Genomic DNA, 22,404 nt, shown 5'->3' on the forward strand with positions numbered 1-22,404 from the left:
TGCCCTTACCCCCCCCACCATAGGAGCTGCCCCCTGGTGGTCAGTGCACTCCCACGGGGAGCATCTCTCAGCCAGAAGCTAGGCTCACGGCTGACGAGTGCAGAGGTGGTGGCGGGAGCCTCTCCTGCCTCTGCGGCAGTGCTAGGGATGCCCAACTGACAGGTTAGGCCCGCTTCCTCTGTACCGAGGGGCCCAGATGCGAGAGGGCACCGGCCGGGCTGAGGGATGCCCCCCGTCCTCCGAGTGCACAAATTTTTGTGCACCGGGCCTCTAGTTTTATTAGAATGATGAAGAATGCAAAATATTCAGTTCCCAGGCCACTACCACTGTCTGTGTGGAATTTTCACATTTTCTCCATGTCTGAGTGGGTTTCTTTCAGAGACATTGGTTTCCCCCCACATCCCAAAGATGTATACTTGAGGTGAATTGGCATGTCTGTATTGCCCCATCTGAGTGCGGATGTAGGTGTGAGTATGGAAGGGTGTCCTGACCAGAGTGGGTTCCCACCTTGTGCCCTGAGCTGCTGGTAGCAGCTCCAACCACCCTTGACCCTGAACTGGAATACACAGGTTGGAAAATAATCACCTTAATTTTTTAAAATTAAATTTTCTCAAATGTAGGTATAACTTATAGGTTTCAAGTTTGAATATTAGAAGTGTTTGGGATCTTCATTTAAAAGTTTGGTGGTGTTTGTTTTTTGCCATAGGAAATTATCTCTTGCTTATATCAGTTAGCCTATGGTAAAATTGGTTTTGTTAAACATCAATTTGTTTAAAGTCACAGTTTCCAAGAACCTATCAAAGACATTAAATGAGGACGTCCTGACTCCGATGATCACCAGTTAGGTCCAGGACATTATAGTTCTTGCAATCCATGGCCTAATGACAAATAGATGAGGTGAGAGAGAAAAGCAGAGCATCCCTGGTGTCCCACCTGAAACAGAATAGATTTTTCAATAAATAAATTAACTTCTCAAATCCTTAAAATCTCAAAACATAATAAAAACACTTTTGTATCAAATTTTCATGCCTTAGACTTCTCCTTTATTGTTTTCTTTTCCAATCTGCATCATTATCTTTTCTTCTCAGAACTATAATTACATTTATAGTCAATACCACAGTATCATTCACATTTGGCCTCTGTTTCCTTTTATGTTAGTTTAATCGGATTATTAGACTTCTGAAAGCCAGGAAGCAAGTCTGCATTTATTTTGCATTTACCGTTTATGCCTAGTACAGATCCCCTACTTCGTAAGAGATTTTATTAAGGTGTGCTGAATCACTCACTTGTAAATTGATTTATATTCTTTGTGAATGTTCTATCTCAATGTCAGTATTCTTCACCCTGTTGTCTGCTTTCTTGACTTTATTTCTCAAATTAAAGTACTACAGAGAGGTGCTCTTACTCTGTCTACACAACTTCAAGTGAATTAATCTCTGCAGAATAGGAGAAAGACATTGTGAGGACAAACAAGTGTGGTATGATAAGACATGTTAGCCTCTGGTGACTGCAGCCATAGTGTGTTGCTGTGGTAATTTACTAAATGGTACCCTAGTGGCCTGGACAAGTTTGTAGGCTTCAGAATAGCTTCATTTATTACTAAGAAGAGATTTACACATAGGACTTCGGTCCAACTACACTGAAAATAGAAGAAATATAGCCATCGGGCTGAAATCCAAAGCATCACTTTGGGTTATATCGTTAATAAAATTTCCCAAAACTGGGCCAGTCAAAACTAGAGACATTTCATGCTGTCAAATTATTATTTAGGAATAAAGTGGGTTGATTACTTTTATAATAATATTTTAGCAGAAACCATTTGAAACTACCTACATGTTCTACTTTGTGTAATTTATGGTAATTCTCTTTAAGAAATACCATCCAATTGTTAAAATTTCTTTGAAAAGTGAATAAAATATGAGGAATTGCTAAGAAAGATACATTACATATGCATTTTATCTCAAAGATGTAAAATTTACAGAAGAAAATAGGCATTCCTCATTGATTTGCATTATCTACTGTGTTAACTGAGACTTATGAGATTTAAGTACCAAAGAATTATGCAAAGCTAATTCCTATATGCACATTTTTCACTTAACATAATACCATGCAAAATGAAGACCCCTACAATTAAAAATAAACTAAAAGAGTACCATTGAGGGGATTGGATATTTTTAATTTTTTATATTTTCCTGTATGTTTTTATTTTCCAGATTATCTGACTTTGAGATCAGAAATGAACTTTTATTTAAAGGCTATGTTGCAAGAACACTTTGCTTTCAATATGAAAAAAAGTTATTAATAACTTAAGAATCAATATCTATATATATAAAAGGCTAAGTGTCCATCTGTCTGACTGGTAGCTATGACACGCACTGAACACTACGGGCAGACTCTCAAGGAGCTGCCATGACGTGCAGTGGCCATTTAAAAATAAACGGCACCAGAGACCTTGAGCTGACAAACCAACACTCGGCTTTCCCCAAATGGGACACAGGACCCGCCACCATGCTGGAGAGACACCCCACCAAATTGCAGCCAACACTGCCAAGACTTCATGGTGCAAAATATGGCCCACATCCCAGTCCAGCCTGGAAATGGTAACTGTGGGTGCTGGGTCACGACATCCTGTAGCAACGCCCAGCTTCCTCTCCCAAGCGACTAGCCTCCTTGGAGTTTCTTCAGCCCAGGAATCCAACTTGCTTTATAGCCAGGTTCAACCAAATGTTTGTGAAACGTTTTCCCATGCCTCATCTCATTTGACCCTCCCAGAAGTCCTGGAGTAGGTAGAAGACTCGGTAGAATCCTATTTTCTTTTCATTAGCTAGAAAACAGAGATTTAGAAAGTTTAAAAACTTGACCCAACTGAAAAGAAGTAAGAAAAGGTGGAACTTGAAAATGACTTCAGGTTTTCTCACTGCACAGAATATAGTCAAACACTGCTACAGTTAAATATTTTACGTTTTGTCCTCCCTGAGTGATCTACAGTAATAATCTGCTTTGTGTTGATATATACTGCTGTGTTGCTGACAATTACTGAAAGAGTAGTTGGGGTGCTTCACTGGGCTGGAAAAAGTTTAGCTAAATCAGAAAGCAGGTCTAGTTATAGAGAAAGGGCGAATAGTGATATTAAAATATTTATTCTAATTAATTTCCTTTCAATGTGCATGAATCCATGTACCAGGACACTAGTTTAAACATAATTTCAGACTTTGGATGTCTGGTTTTCATTTATCTACTCTATATTGACATTACTATTATGATGGTCATTTTAAATAGCATCTCTTCCTCCAGTTAAAACAAATAACAAGCTAACAACAATATTAATAAAAATCAAAACCTTTGGTATTTTTCTGGTTCCTCTTTTTTTCTTCTCACATCCCACTCATCAGCAGTTCTTGTTGGCACTAACCATGAACTATGACTACCTAAGCTAGACCACCATCATCTTTCCTTTGAACTATTGGAATAATTTCCTAACTGGCCAACTACTACTGTAATCCCTCCTCTACAAAAAGGATATCTCATTTAACTTAAGTCACTGATAGCTTTTTCTAGCAATTGGAATAAGCATGTTTCAATGGCCTTTGAGGCCCTACAGGATACGGCCTCTACTTTCCTGATCTGCCTCGTCTCATATACTCATTACCTTAACCCACCTGCATAGACCAAATGCAATCCTGCCCCCAGGGAGTTTGTACTTGATGTTGCCTGGAAATGCTCTTCCTACTGATCTTCATTCACCTCAAATATGCCCACCTCCACATTTCCCCTTACGTTTTATATCATTACTGTGATTATTTTTTATATGACACTGTTGGAGATTATCATGTTCTTTTGACGACTTATTTATATTCTGTCTCCCTCACTGGAGTAGATACTCTACCAGAAAAGAAACCTAGTGCCTCTTATTCTCTTTTGAATTCTCTGTGCCTAGCGGAGAGTATGGTTGCTATTTTTGAAATGTTTGAGAGAATCCACTGAGCACTTTGTGTATGCTAGAGCAGTGGTATTGAAACTGTAGTGTAATAACACCAGGGTCTCAAGGACTCCCTTGGCATATGTCAGCATGCATACCTTTAAGAGAATTAACTTCTCAATCCTCAATATATAGTTGTGATTTTTCAATACAGTTAGTTCCCTTGCTCAAGAAGCTTTTGGGATTGTCAGTTCATTTTCCTTACCTTGCCTTTCATACCCACTTAAAAAGGTAAACATCATTTTTTCTGAATATTTTTAGGATGCATTGACTGTCTGGTCTATAAAAATCTCCAAGGTGTGGATCATAGGTTTTCCTCAGGGAGTCTCTTGAGTATTTCTTCAGAATAATACTGGAGGAGATGGTGCCTTATTTCATAGACACAATATTTTGAGTCATTCTTCTCCTTCCTTGTTCCATCCTCCCTCCTCCCTTTTCTATTTGATTCCAAAAATGACTAACAAGAATGTTGACTTGGAGTATTAATAGTTTTATTTGATGATTTCAACCTTTTCTTGTTCTGAAGACTGACTCTTCATTGGCTGGTTGGTTTGACAGTAAGGACTGCTTTTAAAAATGAATTTATAATGACATACATTTACATATCTTGTCCTTAAATGAGCTAACTATGCCGCTAGACAATATTAATGAAAATTTATTTAAAGCACATAGAGTGTGTAGAACATGCCACAAAAATACAACCTTTGCTGTATTTAAACAAGTGGAAAAATTGTTAGTGATTACCTTTTAAAGTATGATAAAGGTTATATAGATTTTCAATTATTTTAGTAAAACAAGTTTTAAATTATTGTGTTAGATAATGTGAACAACATAAAAGTATCCAAGGAATCAGCATAAAATACAGTTGAATAGAAGGAAACTAAAAGAGAGTTTGTCTTTCACATAGAATGTTAAGGTTCATTGCCTCCATCTTTCCTCGTTTCCAGACTACCAGTACAGGGTTTGTGGAGGGATATTACCCACTTTATCTAAATAGACACTGTCTTTAGTTGTAGCTCACAGAGAAGCAAAAAACCCTGTTAAAAGAAAATTCTGGAAAGGTTGCTTATTCAATGGTTTTTCTCATTTGAGGCATTAAATTCTTGACAGATCTCTCTTTCAGACTCTGAAAATGTAAAAGTCAGATACACTACCTAATTTGCAATAATAAAATTAGATAACATTTATTGTGTGCCTACTCTGTCTTGGGCATAGGTCTAAGCACTTAACCACAGTAGCTCATTTAATCTTCATAATAGTTACCTATGTTATGATAGGTGCTATTTATTTCTCCATTTCACATAGTGAAACTGAGGCTAAGAGGGAGATTAAGTAGTTTATACCAAGTTAATGAGTGCAGAAGCCAGAAGCCAAACCCAGAAAATGTGGATCCAGAAATTTAATCCTCAGATTATACAGAACACTGAAATGAGATGTTAAATTATTTAGAAGAAAGGTCAAAACGTACTTTGAGACAGTTGTGTCCTTCCTTCAGTAATTAATTTGTCATATGGTTAAAATATTAACATAGTGGTATATACTATCTATATATACTACATCTATCTATACCTATATCTATATATCTATATCTATATCTATATCTATATCTATCTAGCTATCCATCCCACGTTCAAAGGCCGTTAAATTGCATTGTTTACCCATATCGTCAAAAAAAATCACTTCTGTCATAGTAAACAACCTGCTTCCCTATTTATAATGGTCTGGCCCTCTAGCAACTTCAGCGCAAAATTATAGCTAATTTCCTTACAAACATCAGGTGGTCATAATAATCTGGCCACTCAGAGTATATAAAAGCCTAAGTGACTGTTTAACTGCTCGACCACTCAACTGGTAGCTAGTATGCGCACTGACCACCAGGGAGCAGACGCATACCGCAGGAGCTTCCCCCTGGTGGTCAGTGCACTTCCACAGTGGGAGCAGTGCTCAGCTGACCAATGGGCGCCTGATGCCGGGGTTATGGCTGGCGAGTGCAGCTGCAGCTGTGCAAGCCTATCCCTTAGAAGCTCCTTGTGTGCGTCCCTCCCCTATCTGGACTGAGACTGGCTCAGGTCCAACGTCAGGAATGACTGTGTGCGAGCCCATAGCCCCTTCGCAGTCATGGGTGCACTGGTATCGCTCTAGGATGGGTGCGTGGAGACCGCAGTGGAGCAGAACCGAGCCTACAAAGCAGTGGCAGTGGCATGTGCAGTGGGCTGGGATGAGTGGATGCGGCATGGCGCCTGGTCTGGGCTTCGGCTCCTCCCCAGCCACCTGCCACTTCACGCACTACTATACTCCTTGGGGGATGTAGAACTGCCAGTTTCGGCTGATCCCCGCAGGCCAGGCAGAGGTACCCCACTGGTGCACAAATCTGTGCACTGGGCCTCTAGTATATATATCCTATATAATAAAAGATGAACATGTAAATTGACTGTCCCTTCGCTATGCTCACCAGCCAATCAGAGTGAGTATGCAAATTAACCCAACAAAGATGGTGGGTTGATTTGCATATCTCCTTGACAATAGAGCAAAGTGAGCCTGGAGCAAGTTACTGTTGCAGTGGGGGATGGAGGGAAAGCAAAGATGAGAGACATAAATAAAATCAGACTGTCTAGGAAAAATTAAAGGGAAGATATCATAAAACTTCCAGGAAATCACCAATGAAGCAAGGAAAAAAAATGCCTTTATTATTCTGTGAGCAACAAACCAAGCTGGGTTGGGGGGGTCTCAGACAATTCGTTCATATGATTGCAAAGACAGACAGAAACTCCCGGATTGCAAAGGGCTCCCTGAGGGCTCTCAGATTGGAGAGGGTGCAAGTCGGGCTGAGGGGCCCTCCCCAACCCCCGTGCATGAATCTTCATGCACTGGGCCCCTAGTCCTATCTAGTAATAGACAAACATGGTAATTGACTGTACCTTCGCTACACCTCCCATTGGCTAATCAGGGAGATATGCAAATTAACCACCAACAAAGATGGTGGTTAATTTGCATACGCAGGCATGAAGCGGCAGAGCAAAGATTGAAGGCAGCTCCGGCCGAGCGAAGGCCTGCCTGCCATGATGCGCACTGGCCATTTAAAAATAAATGACATACAGATACCCTGGACCTGGTGCTGACAAACCAACACTTGGCTTTCCCCAAGTGGGACACAGGTCCCACCACCACCCCAGAGCAACAACCCACTAAATTGCAGTCAATGCTGCCAAAACCCCATGGTGCAAAATGCGGCCCACAGCCCAACCCAGCCTGGAAATATTCGTTGTGGGTGCCGGCTAATGATGTCACATAGCAACACCCAGCTTCCTCTCCCTAGTGACTAGCCTCCTTGGAGTTTCTTTAGCCCAGAAACCCGACTTGCTTTATAGCCAGGTACAAACATTTTACAGTTCAACCAAATATTTGTGAAGAGTTTTCCCAGGCCTCACGTCATTTGATCCTCATAGAAGTCCTGGAGTAGGTAAATAGGATACTCAGTAAAATCCTATTTTCTTTTCATTAGCAAGACAATAGAGATTTAGAAAGTTTAGAAACTTGGCCCAACTGAAAAGAAGAAATGGTGGAACTTGAAAGTGACTTCAGGTTTTCTCACTGCACAGAATATAGTCAAACGCTGCAACAGTTAAATATTTTACGTTTTGCCCTCCCTGAGTGATAATACAGTAATAATCTGCTTCATGTTGATATTTACTGCTCTCACTTGTGACCCAACAAAATTTTTGCTGACAATTACTGAAAGAGTAGTTGGGGTGCTTCACTGGGCTGGAAAAAGTTTAGCTAAATCAGAAAGCAGGTCTAATTAAGCAAGTTTATTCTATTTCCACAAAAATTGATTCACGCATGCACTATACATATAAATCTCTCACTGGCATCAATCGCACTTGTGTGTTTTGATCTTTGATTGTTGATTGTGAATTTGGTTGACACGTCTATGAAAGAGAAAGGGCGGATAGAAATATTAAATGATTTCTTCTATTTCCTTTCAATGTGCACAAATCTGTGCACCAGGACACTAGTATAGTATAAAGTATATAGATAGTGTTCCAGTAGCATTATGTAGTTTCTCCACAAGCAAAGCTAGCAGGGCACCCACTTTCTTTGTTATGCTTTCTTTTACCTACTTTGTTTTTCTGAAAATTTTATTGTGAATTACACCCACTTATGTCATTTAATTCTCAGTCTTGGACATGAGACTGTTAGCTTAAGTAAGTCTGTGGGATGGCACAACCATTTCTGTCCTTCTCTCCCTGGCCCCCTCCTCTCTCTTGCTATTTAACTCAACATTCTACACATTCTTTGCTAGTGGGTGTATTTTGTTTTGTTTTCTTTTGTTCTGAAGAATTAATATTCCTTGTGTCCTATTCTGATTAGAGACTCACTTGAAACTCCTCTTAATGACTTGGCAATAGATCTGTCATTGGAATACTGATTTGGAATACAAAGTCACTCTCAATTACAAATTTGTAGGGTAGAGTAGTATGAAGAATATTATTATTTACCATCATATAATATTATTGTCACTATTACCCACTTTGTTGCACTCCCACAGAGTGATATCATTTTAAAATTTGTTTTTAGTATCAAAAAAACCTGGATTCAAATCTCAGATCTCATTTGTGACCCAAAAAATTTATTTATTTATCTTATAACAAGAATATAATCTATCTATATATATAAAGCCAGCTACCGGAATGCTGTAATTACTGGAACGACCATTGCTATGATGCCCACTGTGGCCAGCAAACAGGCTTGATCAGGGGGTGGGGCCAGCCGGCCAACCTCCCTTGGCCCCTCGTCCCAGCTGGTCCCACCCCCAGTTGCTCTCCCCACTCCTATAAGCCTGCAGCCCCTACCCCCAGCCAGCCCCACCCCTGATTGCTCCTCCATACCATAATAGGGGGCAGGGCTGGCCAGCCAACCTCCTGCAGCCCTTCCCTATGGCCGGCCCCACTCCCAATGGGCCCCCACCACTCCGACTGTCCCATGGCCCCTCCCCCCAGTCAGCTCCACCCTCGATTGGACCTCCCACTCCAATCAGGCGATAAGGGTCAGAGCCGGCCAGCCAACCACCCATGGCCTCTCCCCCAGGCCACTAGACCCTGATCGATCCCCCTACCCCATTTGGGTTTGGGGCTGGCCCACCCACTGCCCACAGCCCCTCCCCACAGCTGGCCCCACCCCCAACATCCCTCACCACCCTAATCGGCCTGTGGCTCCTCCCCGCAGCCAGCTCCACCTCCAATTGCCCCCCCACCCCAAATGGGGATGGGGCCTGCTGGCCAATTGCTTGAGGCCCCTTCCCTCAGCCAGCCCGTCCCTGATTGGGCCCAATTGGGGCAAGCCAGCCGGGCAACCTCCTGCTGTCTTCTCCTCCCTACAGGCCTGGCCCTGATCCACCAATTAGGGCCTGGCTAGCCGGACTCCACCTGTGCATGAATTCATGCAATGGGCCCCTAGTAATTATAATAATAGGATGAGAAATATGGTATTTCAGCAGAGCTCTACAGATATCCTGGAACACCAAAATGATGAGTGAATGGATACTAGAGCACATTAAGCCTGAAACATTGCTGGAGGTGAAAATGACTAACTGACACTGTTCTACTTCAGGCACATCATGAGAAGGCAGGGTTCTTTGCAAAAGACAATAGTTCTAGGGAAAACAAAAGGCAGCAGGGAAAAATGAAGACCAAATATGAGATAGATTGACTCCATAAAAGAATCCGTAAGCATGATGAGTCTACAGGAGCTGAGCAGGGCTGTTGAGAGCAGGACATCACTCACTCACAGGGTCACCAAAAGTGGGAGCTGACTCAATGGCTGGTAACAGAATACTATTTACAGTTATCTAACACAGTTTTTAGGAAGATTAAAGTGATAATTTATATACTCATTCTAGTCAATTTGTGACTAAGACTTTTTTTAATGCCCACACAGAGGGGAAACAAGAGAAAACATTATGTTGATGTAGTTCCTTGAAAAATAAATTATATGTTAAAGTTATACAAAAATGGGAACATTATTTAAATATATAGATATGTCAGATGCTTGTAGAGCAAGGGTCTTTTTGCTTGTTTGAAATAAGAAGTTTCTGGCAGTGACAATCTCTGCTGTCATTTGGTTGGGTTAGAGTTAATTCTTTTATCAGGAACACTGAACTCTATAAATGTTAGTACTGCCACTTTTTGTATGTCTTTGAATGAGGTACATTACCTCTCTGTATTTTGATTTCTTCATTCTCAAAAAGAAGTCCACCTTTTGAGGGGAATATTGCATAATTTTTGTGATTATCTAACCATTAAGCTGTATACCCACCAGCAATAAATAATAATAATAATAATAATAATAATAAGTAGTAGTAGTAGTAGTCCACCTTTCAAGTGTAAAATTTTATACAATAGTTGTTCACCAAGGCAGAAATCCTTAAGTGTTCCAAGATGCAAAATCTCCCTCTAGTGGCAACTCAAGTCAGGCAGATTCCCCCTGCTACCAAGTACAGCTAAAACAGTGCATTTGGCTTAAACATAGGTTCTTCTCTCATGATTTCATTCTTAATAATTATTCTATCAAATTAACAGTATACAACTCAGTATAAACTAAATAACAGTCAGTCATTCCTTAGAGTGGTTTTTGATGCAGGACTATAGTCTTATAAGAAGACAATTTAGTAAATTTATTAACAAAGTTTAAGGTTCTTGTGTTTTTTTAAAGAAAAATTCATTGAATTTATAATGTTCACTTTATTGTAGTATATGTTATGTAATTCTGCTTAAAATAAATAAAATTTTAAGTTAAAGATCACTTTAGGTAACAAAATATACTTTATTATACTTAGTAAAATCTACTTTTAATTATACTTTATAGATCTAGAGTATATCTATTAATCATTGGGTTATTAGGCTTTTCTACCAATTTAAAATTTATCTCAATATAATTTAAAATAACTTTACTTTGATACTATATTATATCAGAGGATTTTATTTTCCAAGTATGTTAAATATCGACCATGCCTTCTTTTCTAGATTCTAAAAACGAACTCCCTGTTCTATTTTATTAATTACTAGAGGCCCGGTGCACAAAATTTGTGCACTGGGGGGGGGGGCGGGTTCCCTCAGCCAAGCATGCCCCTCTCACAGTCCGGGAGCCCTCAGTGTATGTCCTCCTGATGGCCACAGTCTGCCCGCAGAGGCTCGGAGCAGGCATCCCGTGTGTGTGTGTGTGTGTGTGTGTGTCCCCACTGGGGGTCTGCCCCCAGCCACATTGGAGGCTCAGAGCAGGCACTGTGTGTTTGTGTGTGTGTGTGTATGTGTGTGTGTGTCTGTCTGTCTGCTGGGAGCCTGCCCCCACCCCAGCCATACCATGGAGGCTTGGAGCAGGAGCCCCTCTGTGTTGATTTTTTAGGCTCCTGGCCTCCACTGCATGTTGTACTCTCCCTTGCTATGGCCAGAATGGGGGTGCTGCCTGCAGTCCGGGCTTTCCTGCTCCCTGATGAGGTGCAGCTGGGGGCTGCCTACAGGCCACACTTTTCTATTTACCCATGACCACATCACCACAGCTACCCAGGGCCCAGCGGCACTTTCCCTCCCTGCCTGTAGAATAGGATAGAGCCCTGGTGCATGGGTGGGGGCCGGCTGGTTGGCCCTGAAGGGTGTCCTGGATCCGGGTGGGGGTCCCGCTTGGGGGCCTGGCCAGCCTGGATGACGGACTGATGGCTGTTTTTAGGCTGCCTGCACCCCCTTGAGGGTGGGGGTCCCCACTGGGGTGCTTGGCCAGTCTGGGTGAGGGGCTGAGGGCCGTGTTCAGGCTGGTGGGTGACTGACGCTCCCAACCTCTCTTTTATTTCTTTTTTCTTTTTTATTCTGGGATTTATTTACTTTCTATGGCTGTCACTGGAGCTGAGAGCCAGCTTTAGCTCTGAGGCCAGCTCCAGCTTGAGGCCTCGGCTGCTGAAAGCAGCTATCTGGAGCTTGTTTAGCTTCTATAATTGCAACATTGTTGCATCAGGAGCTCAGGGCTGGGCTGCCACAGGCCAGGAACCTTGGCTTCCTCCATCACTGGAGCAAGCAAGCCTCCTGTTTGCTTCAGCTGTCTGGCTGCCGGCCGCCCCATCTTGGTTGGCAGTTAATTTGCATATCCTGCTGACTAGCCAATGGGAAGCATTCAGGGGTATGGTCAATTTGCATGTTTCTCTTTTATTAGATAGGATAAACCATGATTTGCTCAAATTTATTGATTACATAAGCAATGCAATGTAAGAGGAAGAAACATATCATATTTCTAATTTTATCATGTAATCCAGAGACTGCATTCCCAGATGTACTTTTGCTCTCTTTTCATAAGACACACTGTATCTGTGATTGTGGTAATATTCTACAGAACATTATTTTTACCTTTCTATCTATGGAACTAGAGGCCTGGTGGATGGATTCATGCACCAGTGGGTTCTCTCAACCTGGCCTGCGCCCTCTTGCAATCTGGGGGAACTGGCTGAAACCAGCAGTCTGACATTCCCCGAGGAATGTAGTAGTGCGCAAAGGGGCACTCGGCTGCTCGGTAGCACTGCTGCAGAGGTTGGAAAGGCTCGCACTGCCATAGATGCGCTTGCCAGTCGTGAGCCTGGCATATGTTGCCCATGAGTTGAGTGTTGCTCCCACTGTGGGAACATACTGATCACCAGGGGGCAGCTCCTGCATTGAGCGTCTGCCCCCTGGTGGTCAGTGTGCATCATAGTTGACTGGTCGTCTGGTGGTTCAGGCTTTTATATATATATAGTTTTATATATAGATAATACTGAACATAGTTTTTATTAACTTTGTACTGGGAAAAATGATATTCAGAATGACATTTTTTGATTAGATGTGTGCATGTGTGTTTGAGGGTGTATTCCTAAGTTTCACAGATTGTATGGAAATCTATAATAATAAATGCATAATATGCTAATTAGACTGGACGTCCTTTTGGACGTCCTTCTGGATGACCTTCTGGACAAAGCTGGGGCTGCGAGGGAAGCTCAGGTCCTGGGTGCCTGCTGGTAGCCAAAGGGATTCCCGGGTCCTGGGTGCCTGCCGGGGCTGGAAGGAATCCCGGGTCCCGGGTGCCAGAAGGAAGTCCTGATCCCGGTGCCAGAGTGGGTCGGTGCCAGGTTGCAGACCTTTCTGGGAGATGGGGCTGGGGCTGGGTGGTAGGTGGAAATTGCGAAGGGCTGGCTCATGGACACATGTGGGTGTTGGTCCTTGGGCAGGACTTCACCAGCACTTGGTTTTGAGATGGGGGCTGGCCCAGGCAGTACGTTTGTGAAGCACCTCTGTGGGTTTTTCCAGAGCCTGCATCCGGAGACCCAGAGGGCAATAGGTAAGGGGTGTGGTGCAGCTGCAGGATCTGAAGGGAGAGTTACAGGGGCCGGCAACAGCTGTTCCATGGTCATTCCAGCTACACCCCACCACCCGGGCTTTGGGATTGCAGTCTGTTTGCTGGAGATTGTGCCTGCCAGAGGTGGCAGAGGCTTGTGCGCCTGGCTTCTCGCTGTGGGAGTGCACTGACCACCAGGGGGCAGCTCCTGCACTGAGCATCTACCCCCTCACTGGTCCTTTGGTTGTTCAGACGTTGCGCTGGCTTTTTGTGTGTATAGATTGAGTTTAAAGACAGTAGTTAAAAATGACAAATACAGTATTCTGTTTTAAAAATAATTCTGATAGAATTTGTAGTCCATGCCAATACATGACTGAATGGAAATTAGCATATTCTTTAACATGCTTCCATTAGCATTATAAAGGATATGACTACAACGGTATTTATCACAGAAACAAAGCCGGAATGATTTTCAGACAGACTCATTTCTTTTTTTTCTTTTCACCAGACCAATGCTGACTTTCTATGATATTGATTTAAGTTTATACCTATATTGATCCAGTTTATAATTGAACTGGAACATACATTGAAAATGTTGGATTTTATATTACTGCCAATGCTGATTTATATTATCAGGTGTTCATATTTCTGATGACATAGACACAGACACATATACACATAATTATAAATATTGACTGTAGCCACATTTAAATTTAACCTGCTAACATGTATTTTAACTTTAATTTAAAAATTATTTTCCTTGGTTTTGGTATCATTTTATATTGCCATATGATAATATTTTCATTTATTATTTATATTTCTGTCTTTGACCATGAGCTATTCTATGCAAAGTTGTAAATAAAATTTAAAAATTAAGTCACAGATATTTACAACATATAATAGTGGGAAGATATGCTATCATCTGTATATACTTTTTGCACTAGTATATTTCTTACAAAGCATTGTGTATGTTCTACTGTTGTTCAAAAACCAATGAGCAAAAACTATTGAGAAAAATAATAATAAATTTGAATTGATATATATGAATCTAAATTACCTTTAAAATATAAGTTCTCTCTATATATGTATAAGTTAAATACCAAAATATTTTATTTTTCTAATTATTTAAAATTTTCAAGTGAAGAGTTAGTCTTCAATTCTAAAGGCAATTTATTTTTCTAAGATACAAATTGTTTTAATAAATCAATATTTAACTTTCAAATGTATTTGAAGACTTTTATTTTTCATTACATAAAGGACTTTGTGATATTTTATATAATTAAATGCTTAATGAATCTTAAATTGGCTCTGAAAGTTAAAAAAAAAAATTGACTGAGGAAGATCTCCTCCACCCTCTGCTGATAGGTAAACGCAACTGCAGGGTATTTGTTATGAAGTTGGTCCTTTATTTTTCTTTTCTTTTTTAAATTTATCTTTATTGTAAAGCGTTTTAATATTTAGTGAACAAATAAACTATTATAAATGTCTCAAATAATAATGCATTTGGATCAAGCAAATATAAAACCAACCTGTCTGTTTAGTTTACTAGCCTTGAGAAAAATGGTATAATGGCATTAATTTATTATTAATGACAAGAAGTCATAGAGCTACATGCTTCCAAATCATCATATAACTCAGATTTATTAGTCAACTGTATGAAGTAATCTATGGTGGTTTAATGTTTGTACTATGGAAATACTAAAACATTAAAAAAATAGTGAAAAACTTGACTTAAAATATTTGTGTCTGACTTATCACTGACAATATGTAGAGGTGAATTATGTAGTAAAGAAATACTTAAATATTTTTTTAAGGAGGAGGAAATAGCTTTTAACAGTGAAACTAAATAACATTCCAGCTGTTAGAAAAGTAAATCTCAATTCATAAGCAGATTCTGTTTGGACTGACAGTCACATAAAACATGAATTTCAATATTAAAAATGTAGGTTCATGAAACATACAAAGTCTTTATATTATTGTAAGGATTCTTAACACTTTCATAAGTTTTAATTATTTAAACATACTGTATTAAAATATAAAAAATGAAGGTTTTAATAAAACACTCAGAATTGATATTTGTATTTGTCATACTTGGTCAAATTATTTTTAGAAATAGCATTTTTCCAGGTGCTCATTCTCTTTCTTCTAGCAAATATTTTAATTTTTTTGTGTACCCTTCAAATTACTTTTAACACAATTATATGCCTATATCCTACAACATTATGTACTTTTTGATAGGGCACATATTTTTATAGTACCTTTATTTAAAATTTTAAAAGTTTTAATTATGAAATTAATTCGTGGATTTTCTCATTGTTAAGATTTTATATTACATATAGCACTGTTGTCCCTACCGATGACAATCCCCAATACTAATGCCCTCTTCAAGGATAACCACTGTTCACACATCCTTTCATATCTTTTTCCTATGCATTTACATACTGCTTGTTCATGTTCTTTACACATTTATTTTTCCTTTTGGATTGTCTTTCTCTTAATGATTCGTAAAAAATATTTATATATTCCAGTTATCAATTATTTGCCTGTTTGTTATGTTTCAAATATTTTTTTCCCATTCCTTAGAGAAGTCTACAGATGGTTGACTGGCTGGGGATACAAGGACCAGCCACTCTCTCAAGAACTCAATTAGTGCTACAGTTCAATGGGGTCAGTCTGAGGCTGGTCTCCAAATCTTTGGTTAGCTTTTCCCCCTATCATGCCTTCTTTCCTCACTTCTCCTGAGAGTTGTTCTGTAATAAATTGCTTCAACATGAATCCTTTGCTCAGGCTCTGCTTCTAGAAAACCTAACTTACAAAATTGTAAGAAAAATTTTCCTCCAAAATAGTATTTAAAATAATAGACTAAATTATTCCATGTAAGGTATGTGTATAAAAATAATGTAGCCCTGACCGGTTTGGCTCAGTGGATAGAGCATCGGCCTGCAGACTGAAAGGTCCCAGGTTCGACTCCAGTCAAGGGCATGTACCTTGGTTGCAGGCACATCCCCAGTCAGGGGTGTCCAGGAGGCAGCTGATAAATGTTTCTCTCTCATTGATGTTTCTAACTCTCTATGCCTCTCATTCTCTCTGTAAAAAGTCAATAAAACATATTTAAAAAAAATTGAACTGAACTTATAGTCAGGAAGGACGTTAACACGGTCAATAATATTTTGGGTCAAAAACAAGCCATGGTGGAATGAGATTATTTGTAAGAGCTAATTTAAGAAGTGTTTTTAATATTGGCTACATCACTATTTATTCAGTGATATAGATTAGATGATAGATAGATAGACAGACAGATGTCCTAATTCCAAGCCTCATCCTATATAATATAAACCTAATATGCTAAGTGTCCAGTCATCTGTTCAACCAATCAAATCATAATATGCTAATGACATGCTAAGATCGCTCAACTGCTTGCTATGATGTCCACTGATCACCAGGGGACAGACGCTCCAACCGGTAAGCTAGTTTGCTGCTGGGGTCCTCCCGATCAGAACTGTGAAAAATGGGCCAACATTCCCTGGAGCCCTCCTGTGGTTCCTCCCCAGCTGGCCAACCTCCTGCGTCCCTTCCTGGCCCAGATCATCCACTGATGGGATCCCTCAGACTGACCTGCACCCTTTCACAATCTGGGACCCTTCGGGATATGTCAGAGAGCCAGTTTTGGCCCAATCCAGCAGGCCCGTGCATGAATTCGTGCACTGGGCCTCTAGTTTGCATATGCTATTATTGTTCAAATTACCTTTCTGTACATGATTGACTCAGGAAATGATAGTATTAGTTTACCAGTAGACAAAATTAGAAATTCTAGCTGAGAGAGGTTGGTGAAGTTATCAGCTAAATTAAAATACATATGCTGTGAGACAGTAAAAATTGTAAATTGTTCCTCATAAGTAAATTATAGTTGTTAAGCACTTACCATGTGTTTGACCCTGTTCTAAGTCCCTTTTTGCATTTACTTATGTGTTCCTCATAAAAATCTCTTTAAGACCACGCAACTGTTATTCTCAGGCTCAGAGTGTAAGTAACTTTTTAAGCCATTCAACTCTTATGAGTTGAGATGAATTCAAATCTAGATATTCTTTCATCAGAATCCACATTCTTAACAGTTATACATTCATTTGTGTAAAAATACCAGAATATATAGTATTCCTAAAATATAAATGTCGTCTCATTATTTACCTAGGCCTGGTCACATGTGGATATGGTGTTTAAATTTCTTTCCTCTGTCACTAGTAACTTCTGTCTAATCTCTGGCTAAAATCCAGTCTTTATTTCTCTTTTGTCTCTTCTGGTCACTAAAGAACTAAGATCATATCTGGATGGGTCTCAATGTGACGTGTCTTGTTTAATATGTATCATGGCCCATGTCCTTCTATTAATTCAGACAAGGAACTCATCTGCCTCCCTAAATTCTGCTAGATAATCTCTTTGAAATGTATTCTCCTTGCCTGTGGTAACAGTTCCCATTATCATGCTAATTTGGCATCTCTTTTTACTTAGGAGATTAATTTATACAGATCCGATCAGGGATAAGCTATCTCTGCTTACATATCACCTTTAGAGTCAAATCATTTTTAGTAGTCACATAAAAGTAGACATTTCTGATGTAATAAGTTATTTATTTGTATTATTTTCTTGTTTATTTAAAAATAACAGTATACTCGATGTGGCTAAATTATATGCAAATATAATACTTTGTTAATTAAACAACCCAGTCAATTATATGATTTCTCACTCTTTCTACCTGAAGCTGACAATCTCATTCTCTTCCCTGTAACCAATCGCCCACATGATCATGATCAGTCATCCTTTTAATGTGTCTCATATGGTCCTCACTGACCCTTCTGGCTGAAATGATCCTTTCTCATGCTGTGAAGTGATTTATCTGTTAAAAATGCTTTCATTAGTTCCTGATTCATTTAAGAGAAAACAATAAGACATTTTGGAAATACATTTAAGGAAAAATTATACCATAAAGTATAAGAATGTTGAAGTGAAATTGCATGGCTTGTGTAATAGAAAGAGTCTGGAAGGCTTTCCAGCTAAACACTAACCACCTAACAGGTGTGAGCCTCATTTAAATATGTGGCTAAATGACATAATTAGATAAGATTGTTTTGAGAATTTCTTCAAGCTTTTATCCTATTTAATTGTAATAAAAATTGATCAATGCCCTTGGTATATTTACATATGATTTATTTTCTTTCTTTTTTATTTTTTGCCATCATTTTCTTAATGTTGAAAAATTGTTATCTAGAGAGTGGTTTTTGTGAGTTTTCTTTCTTCCATTTTATCATGTATCATAGGTTTTCTTTTCAGCATGGTCATTTAGGCTTTACTGGATTATTTTCTAAAATCTTTTCTGAGAAAGAGTAGAACTGGGACAGGATGTATTTTATGCAACATTTCTCACAAATATTGATCATTGTTTTTAAAGTCCAATAAAAGTGTATACTTTGGGGAGGTTCATCATAATGGAATAGAATACTGATCTCAGTTCAAATTTACATATCTCCTCCCCCCCAATAGTTTTAATGATTTTTTTAAATTCAAGGGTTTGGTACAGATTTGAGAAGTAGCTCATTATCATAATCACTCTATATATGTGCTGCACCACCATGACACTTTTGTTTGAATGCATTTCCTCGGAAAGAAATTGAAAATATACTCTATACCAGACAGAGTGTTAGGTTTGTATGTTGTGCCTTCTTATCCTTACAAGAAATCACTACAAAATAATTGTTACCTATGTTCTAGTTCATGTTACTAGTATGTGGCAGAACTTGGAGTTGAAACTATATTATTATTATATTTTTGCTAATTGCATGTGTGTATATTTATTTATTTTCGCTAATTGCATGCATATGTCTTGTTTAGTTTTGCTTTTTTTCATAAAAATACCATCAGTTTGGGGAGAGAAACAAACCAAATGGACATCAGGTGACTCTTTATCACCTGTGTTCACAGTGGAGAAATATGAGGGTTGTCAAAATTCTAAGGAAATGTTTGAAAAATATTGGGAAAGGAAATGGTGAAGGGTTTTTTTGCTTTGCTTCTGTTACTTGCACAGAAAGATATATCTGTTTGTATATATGAGAATCAGTTTCCAAGATGATATCTCTGAAACAATGCAAGGTTGTGTTATGCCTTTGGATAAGGCCTTTGGAATCATTTAGTATTTCTAACTTCTTTAATGTATTTTATTTGTACTGTAATTTTAAATAGCTAACAAAGTAGCAGTTCATATAACTCCTTATATTATAATCCGTATCTTCCTCAACCATACCAAACAAGAAATTCCCCTCTCCTTTTATTCAGAATAGATCCACCATATAATGTTGTACTCTGTTAAGAGCAATGATAGTGTTTGTTAAGAGATCACTGGATAAAATACTTTCTGGGAGTTTTTTTTGTTAAATCCTGATACTAAAGAACAAAGGAAACCATTTCTTCAGTTGAGATCACGCTGAGTTTCACATCACTTCTAATAGGGTCAGTATGCATCTGTGTAGTGATATCACTTACAAGTCAGTATTTTTGCTTATTTATACAGCTTAAAAGGTATAATTAGAGGACACTCTTTTTATATGAAGAATGTGATTTTCTGAAGAATATAACATTTATGGTTGTAAAGGCCCCTGGACAATGGGAAGGTCTGGCCCAATCATATATTTTTAGGACCTGTTATGTTTAAAGTGGCTAAGACTTCTGAACCAAGAAATATTAGAGGAGAATTGTGAAAAAAATATGTCTATTTTATCTGATTTGGAAATCTGTTTTAAAAATATGAAAATATATACAAGTTTTGCTAAAGAATTAAAGTTAATTTTTATTTATAATAAAATTATAATAAAAATAAAATTAACATGTAATGTCATATTGGTTTTTCATTAATAATTGAGGTTGATGTGGTACGTGCGCTTCCAGACCATGTGTGCACACCCTTCTACATAGAAGTGAAGATGTTTGCCTTGCAAAAAGAAAAAATGAATAATTGAAGTTGATGTGATGATATATTCTTTTATTAAACATGTTTAGCATTGTATTTTTATACATTGGCAGCTTTTAGATTATTAAATAATATTACAGCTTGAAAAGCTTTCAACTCTAAAAGTCATAATTCAGCATAAGTAACTGCAAATTATAGGATTTATTTATGGTGGGGAGAAAGCAGATGTTTGTTTATATTTGAAATACTGATGTGTTCAAGATGAAGCTTCAGTTTGCAAAATCCACCAATTCTTTAGGTATTAATTGTGTATTATACTAGGCATTGGGGTCTCAAAGCAAAGCAGTGATGGCCTTTGCTACTTAACAAACTTATGGTAAATAGTGAGGTCAGATTGATAAACAGATTCTTACTTTATAAAGTAATATTTTAGGATTCATAAAGGAGTAGTATATCTGAAATGGAAGAGGGTGGGAAGGGGGCTCAGTGATGGCATCCTGGAATGAATGATGTCATGGAAATAGGACTATTGCTACATCAGGTCCTAGGACGGGCATGCCAAGCAGGTGCACCCACATCTGCAAATGCTCAGAAGGTGAAAGTGGGCAGAAAATGGAAAGTATAATCAGTGTAATTAGAGAATAAAGTGGGAGAAGTGGAGATGTAGCTAGCATCCAGACCTTAAAGAGTCTCTCTAAAAAATGTTGATAATTCAAAACTACAGATATTTGATCCTGTCTCTTGTTTAGCTGGAAAGCTCTCAGTAGGAAATAAAGAACTTAATTTAAAAGACTATCAGTAAGCAACGTAAAATCTAAAGAATTTTTATCTCTAATAGATTTTATGTTCACTCCATATCATCCAATCAGTGTATAAATAGCTCTTAGTATCTCTCTGATGTTTTACTTACATAAATTATGAAAAATATATTAGTAGCCTAAATGTTTTTTTTTTGTACCCAATGAAAACCTGGTCATTTTCATTAAATACTTAGGAAGAGGAATATTATAAAAAATTATAATATTTTTTTCGAAATTTTTATTAAATTTTTTGAATACTTACTAAAGAAATATGGAACTGAGTCACTCTTTTGTTTTTAAATGATGATACAAATGCAAGAAATAATTTTTAAAAGGCCAACAAATATTTCAGTATACGTAAGTTCTTATACTGTGTCAATACAAATGATAAATATCTTGATATTAATGCATTGAAGGCCATAGGTTCACCACCAGCTGCAAATCATTATGGTTGATAATGCTCTAATGAGAGCAACATCTTCACTGGGCATTTGATGGAAATAAATCTTGCATGTAAATGAAAAATCACAGCTGAGAATGATGTTAATTAAAGCATTATTAAGAGTGAAATTATGAAAAATGTGTTATATTTTATATCCACTTTGAAAAATTTAAGCTGAGAAGAAAATGAGATATTTTTGATTTGTGAAAGATTTCAAGAGCTAATGTCTGTGTTTATATGTTAAGCTCTCTTCACCCAAAGCCTTGTTAGAATACTTAAATATATTGGGAGTGGTTCATACACAGTTTAATTTAAATTCAAATTCAGTGAGTACAATTAAAAATCATCCAGAATACCAAATAATGCAAAACTGTTACATTTTTTTATTATTTGAGACAAAATATTAAATGTATATGAATGCATATCCGAAAGAGAAAATATTTTCCATTATTGTCACATACTTCTTTAAGGACATGAGAACATTTTACTTTCTCAGTCTCATTTCAGTAAAGATGATAAAATGGAGGGCTTGTCATTTTATGTGTATTTGTTATTGTTTCGTTTTGGTTGCAAAAAGCAACAAAATGAAATAGAGCCTTAATCAAGTTGACAAAGGGAGCATGTACATTATAGTTAAGGTATTAAGTGAAATTTAGAGACAAAGCAAAATAAAACAGGAACCATGTTATGACACATTATGAAAACTAGTGAAAAATAGCAGTCACCAGAATAGCAATATTGACCACACAACCAGGAATCCCTGAAATGGAAGCGTGTCTGGGCCTTTCCCTTTCACTCTGGTGAAAGCAGTTCAAGCCATGCTGATTATGAGCTGATCCTGTAGTTAGATAAGGCTTAGCTTCTTATTCCTCCTTTTCCA

General features: G+C 38.3%; 1 protein-coding gene across 1 annotated transcript in view; it reads left to right on the top strand.

The window, feature by feature from the left end:
- CCSER1 (coiled-coil serine rich protein 1) overlaps positions 1-22,404 on the top strand; it is a 666,528-nt gene that overhangs the window by 120,452 nt on the left and 523,672 nt on the right. The gene's annotated exons all lie outside the window — the stretch shown is intronic.

Source organism: Myotis davidii, unplaced genomic scaffold (genome assembly GCF_000327345.1).
Source record: "Myotis davidii unplaced genomic scaffold, ASM32734v1 scaffold963, whole genome shotgun sequence".
In the NCBI taxonomy this organism is placed as follows: Eukaryota; Metazoa; Chordata; class Mammalia; order Chiroptera; family Vespertilionidae; genus Myotis; species Myotis davidii.